We start from the raw sequence: 6,000 nt of genomic DNA on the forward strand, positions 1-6,000 counted from the left end.
TAAGTATTTTTTGAAATTTTTTACTTTCTCGGAGTCTTTTCAAGCTTTTACAAATAGTCGGGTGTGAGTGACTTATAGATAAAATTATTTTCTACTTTTTATTTATTTAGTTGTTTATTTTTTTATAAGAAATAACTTTACATTTAAACTTTTGTGTTACCTCTCCCGCTTTACAAGATGGATACTTTTACATTTGATTTAATCAGAAAAAAAATTCCATTTTAAAATTGGTATATCTAAAATTGGTATACTTTTAGTTGAATTTTTTTATTAGATGCTGAGTTTTTTTGTAATTTGTAAAAAAACTGATTTAAACCACCCCCTCCAACTACCCCATCCCAAAAGGGAGTGCCGCTGAGAAGTCGACTTTTTTTTAACGAAGTTTTTACAGTCTAATAAACAACTGTAGCCAATTTTAAAGATGCATGAATTTTTTCTTTATTAAATGGTATTTCATTTAATTTTGTTGTGCTAATTTATTGAATTTCAAAATTTTTTGGTATTATATTCGAATTTATCCTTTGTTGATGGGATACACATAAATATTAATTTACCACCAATATCGGTAATTTTTACAAATGACGATTCGTTGTCATAACTTATTACCTTCGATATGTGTGTTAATTATCACAAGTTTCAACTTGTAAAAACTTTATTTGAACAAAAGTGACATCCTTGCGTGGTACAAACGATAAAATTTTTCTATAACGCATATCATTTTAAAAAATCACACTGTTGTCCGTTTTATTAGTTCTTGTATATCAATCACTATTCACTGTGGTACATGGTCCCTTTGAATATACAGCGGTTAAATTCCGGTTAATTGTCATTCCTATCTTTAATTAAAAATGCACCATCAATTGTTTTTTTATAATTTTTTTAACGTATTTTCGTTTGTCCAGTAAGGTTCTACAAAACTTTAAGATTCATTCTCTGTCGCAGCAAGACATAGTTGACTTTGGAAACTTCGCAATGTTCTGTTTGCCATTTGGCATAGAATACCCTTTGGGCTTGTTACTGTTTTTTTCAAAGGAAAAATATTCCCCTCAAAAGAAAATGTAGACGTAACGGATAGAGGGCCATTTTTTTACACTGTCAACTATGTGATATAGACTGTGTATATTGAATGTCATAAAGGATAGGCCGTAAAATTTTGTCTGACAGTCGTATAAGATAATTTGACTAGATCTAGTTTGCACTGTACTAAATCTTCGGTACTGATATTATTTTTAAGAAGAACATATATACTTTTTACCAACAATTTATATGAATCTAAAAGATCTTGATATAAAATTTCAGTTAATACTGGTACACTATAAAACAAAAGCCATGATCTCCACTCTGTAGCTTTCCATTTTTGTTTATCTTTCAGGATACGGGAAACTCGATGAATTTCATTTTTAAGCTTTATGGAAATTAACCGTTCGTCAATTAATTTTTTGTTTGTAGCTGTTAAATGAGCTTTTCCCCATTCTTCCCACAATTGCCGAGTAACATCCAGGAGAACAGCGTGCATATAATCATGAGGAAAGCCCCAGGTAAAATCAAAATCATTAATTAATGACCATATGCTAGATCCTTCAATGCCCAAATGTGAACCTAGTTTTTGCCTTTTATGAGAACTTGAATTCTCATTTAAAGACTCTCTAGCAAATAGTACATCTAACAAATAATTTTCATGATTTCATTCTACGGGCTTACTAGGCAATGCTGATGAACAAACTGCAGCCGAAATATCCATTGAATTTCAAACGATTTGGTATAAATGGGTCGAGCAACTGAATCTACAGAAAAAAAAAAATTTTTGCAAAAGAATGTTATATCAGTACCATCGCCCGCTGTGATTTTTAGACCTGTGTTCATAAATTTAGGTTTTGGTTCACCAGTTGAGTACCATAGTGCAGTAAGAAGTGCCAACTTATTTCGTCGTTCTTTCGGTATTTCATTGACAATACATTGAATTGGCCAAATGCTACGCTGATTACTCATAAATTGGGATGTTCCATGAGCATTAACATTTAAAGTTAAAACAAATTCGTTCTTGTTTTGTTTTGATTTAATATAATTTTCTTCTTTATATCTATTACCATCGCATACATCACTGATACCGCTATTATTTTTTTTGTTTTAAAATATTATTGTTAATGGAGTTTCGTATTTCTGGGTTATTTAAAATCTGTCGTAATTGATGTTCCAAATTAAGAAGAATAATAAAGTTGTCTTCTTTAGTTGTTAACTTGTATTTTTTCTGACATTTTGAGCATGAAACTTCTTCATTTTTTATTTATGTTTCGAAATAGGATCTGCCAATGGATTATTACATAAAGTGCAATAAGATACACAATTTATTACGCCCTAAGTAGGATTGAATAATTTCTGAATTTCATATTTGGAAACATTGATATTTTAAATAATGGTCCAGCTAAAATCTTTATCAAATTAAAAATATCCTGTTGGGCTTCATATGATAAATTATACTTTATGGTTAATGCTAATATCATATTCAAAACCTCCCAAACAGATATATTTGATTGTTCAAACATTATCCAATTATATATTTTTTTTATCATAGTGGGTTTCACTTAGTGGACAATCCCATTTAAAGGTACTATGGTAGTCATAAAAGTTTTCTTCGTCATCAAAATCTTGTTGCTACTCGTTTAATATTTCTTCCACATTAACTACTTCCTTTTCAGGAAGAATACCGTCTTCATCATCAGATTCAGTTTCATCACCATCGTTGAATTAGAAGTTATCACTAAACATTTTTAATGCAAAAAAATAGCGGAAATTTTACTTAAAACAATTCTCAAAAAATAAACCATTCGCTTGAGTGAAACTTATAAAAGTAGATGTCGAAATCTGGAAATGAAAATAAAGGAATACATTAATTTTGGCATACTTATTTTTTTTTTATATGAAACAATAAGCCAATGTTAATGGCTGTTGCGCACAGGCGTCCCTAGGATCAAATTATTCGGGGGGCACCAATATTAAAAAAATGGATAGTTAAGTGAAAAAAAGAAGTTGTAGTTAAATAAACACGTTATAAATTTTAAGTATTTATTTATGGATATCAAACAAAAAAAGTTTAACGACAAATATAAAAAAAATAATACATTTTTTTAAATTTTAATGAAAACGCGAAATTAAAATTTTTTTTTTAAAATCTACCCTGCCTAATAATTGTAATAATTAATAAGAATACAAAAAACATCAACCTTTTCTTAAAATTGTAACAAAAATTATAAAATACAACCTTTTCTTTAAAAAATCAGTCTTTCATTAAAATTATAATATTAACAAGTGAAAACAAACAATTGACTGAGTTAATTGTTGAAATACCATGCATAGTCAGTGTTGATTTCTTTATCACATTACACATACAAACATGTGACACATACATAACTGATAATCAAGTATAGTACATATTATAAAATTTCCGCCTAATTGGCGCCCTCACGGGTAAATAGTGATGTTTACGAAAAAATGTTTCAAACAAAAGTTGTTTAATTATTGATAAGGAATATTTTTTACATTTAAACTTTTGTTCTATCTCTAACGGTTTACAAGATGGGTCCTACGGACCCAATACCCAATTGGCCTATGATGCTCATTTACGAACTTGACCTCACTTTTTACGTCCTGAGTACGCTGTAAAAATTTCAGCTCGATATCTTTTTTCGTTTTTGAGTTATCGTGTCCACAGACGGACGGACGGACGGACAACCGGAAATGGACTAATTAGGTGATTTTATGAACACCTATGACAAAATTATTTTCCTAGCATCATTATTTTTAAGCGTTACAAACTTGAGACTAAACTTAATATACTATGTATATTTCATATATACATGGTATAAAAATCTACCCATCTTAATGTAAATTCTTTTAACACATAGCAAATTTTTCGACCAACATCGAGTCCAACATCTTACATCAGCTCAGCTCAGACATCCTGTTAGCCTATCCTCTACGATTTTACTCATTAGTTAGGCTTTCAGACGAGTGACGAAAATGACCTTTCAGCCGTTACTGTGGTAATTGGCCAGAAAAGATTATTTTCAAAAAAAAAATGTACTATGGATGGAAGATTTACAAATAGACCAGCATGCTTGCAAAAATGCCCGTTATTCGATGGTACCTAGGTTAGTAATTGCAAAGGCTCTATATGACGTTTTTTATGATGTTAATGAATATGTAAAATTTCTCATAATAAAATGAGTTATTTCCATTTTTTTACGTGTTTAAAGAAGTCTAGAATAGTAAAGAAAGTAAATAAATTATCTCCATTTTTATTAAACTTTCAAAAAATTCAAAAATTATTGGATGTGCACGTGCTCCCCCCCTCCTCGTGCCCCCGTAAGGACGCCTATGTAGTGTTGCGGACTGTATAAAAAAAGATGAAAAAAAATAGAAATCGAAGCAAAAATCTAATTTCGACTTACCAAGTTACTGCTACTATATAATTAACAGCGCTACCATTAATGTAAAGGATAATTAAGGTAAGGAGATTGGAAAATTCGATAACTTTCATTAAAGTAATGCCTCCAAAACTAGTACACGTTTTTTTTAAATTCGATTCAACGATGTTTTTGATAATTATAGCAAACACAGGTTTAAATGAAACCGTTATACAAAGAGACAATATAATTAAACAGAAAAAACACAAATTGAGGAAAACGTGATAACAGAAATCACTTATTAATTTATCATTTGGATATCAAAAGACTGTAAAGATCGAGAATAATAATGAGTCACTCAAACATGTAAAAAAAGTATATCAAAAAGCTTGTTTTTAAAAAAAAAACAACAACACGTAAATAGAGTTAGTTCAGGCAGGTTCATTGATGTTATAAATTAAACTGGATTGCTATTCAGTCCAGTTTATCGAACAAAGAAAATTCTTAAAAAATTGTAGATAAAGTAGGTTTTTCAAAATTTTGGTATAGGTGTTCATTAAAGCACTTAAGAAGTACATTTCCGGTTGTCTGTCTGTCTGTCCGTCTGTAATCACGATAACTCAAAAACGAAAAGAGATATCAAGCTGATATTTTTATAGCGTGCTCAGTGTAAGAAGTTATGGATCGGTATTTGTGATTTAATAAATGATTTTAATTAATTAAATAAAACACATTGATTTCATTTTAAATATATAACGACTATCTTTATTTAATAAAGGATTACATTCTAGAGTAACGTCTTTACGATTTAGAATACACACTTAACTGATATCTTTCAACTAATAATATGGATAACTTATATCGACTAACATATTTTACCTAAAAAGGCTTGAGTTTATATTCACATTTTTAGGTAATAAAACTGACCCTTCTTTAAGGACAAATGCCAGTATAGACGTATTTCCCAAAAATATATACATCAAAAACAAACTTAGGGGGAACATTTGTAAAATAAACAGGTCTGTGCTTTCCAATAAATATTGTCAGCGTATCTTTCAACTTACAATATCGATAACTTATATCGACTAACATATTTTACCTAAAAAGGCTTGAGTTTATATTCACATTTTTAGGTAATAAAACTGACCCTTCTTTAAGGACAAATGCCAGTATAGACGTATTTCCCAAAAATATATACATCAAAAACAAACTTAGGGGGAACATTTGTAAAATAAACAGGTCTGTGCTTTCCAATAAATATTGTCAGCGTATCTTTCAACTTACAATATCGATAACTTATATCGACTAACATATTTTACCTAAAAAGGCTTGAGTTTATATTCACATTTTTAGGTAATAAAACTGACCCTTCTTTAAGGACAAATGCCAGTATAGACGTATTTCCCAAAAATATATACATCAAAAACAAACTTAGGGTGAACATTTGTAAAATAAACAGGTCTGTGCTTTCTAATAAATATTGTCAGCGTATATACAAAAATATAAACAATAATTATATATTCACATAAAGTGGCCACATGTTTGTTATTTCCCATATATAATGTATCCAAAAAGACAAGATTTAATTTTGCTCATT

Source organism: Chrysoperla carnea, chromosome 1, assembly GCF_905475395.1.
Source record: "Chrysoperla carnea chromosome 1, inChrCarn1.1, whole genome shotgun sequence".
In the NCBI taxonomy this organism is placed as follows: Eukaryota; Metazoa; Arthropoda; class Insecta; order Neuroptera; family Chrysopidae; genus Chrysoperla; species Chrysoperla carnea.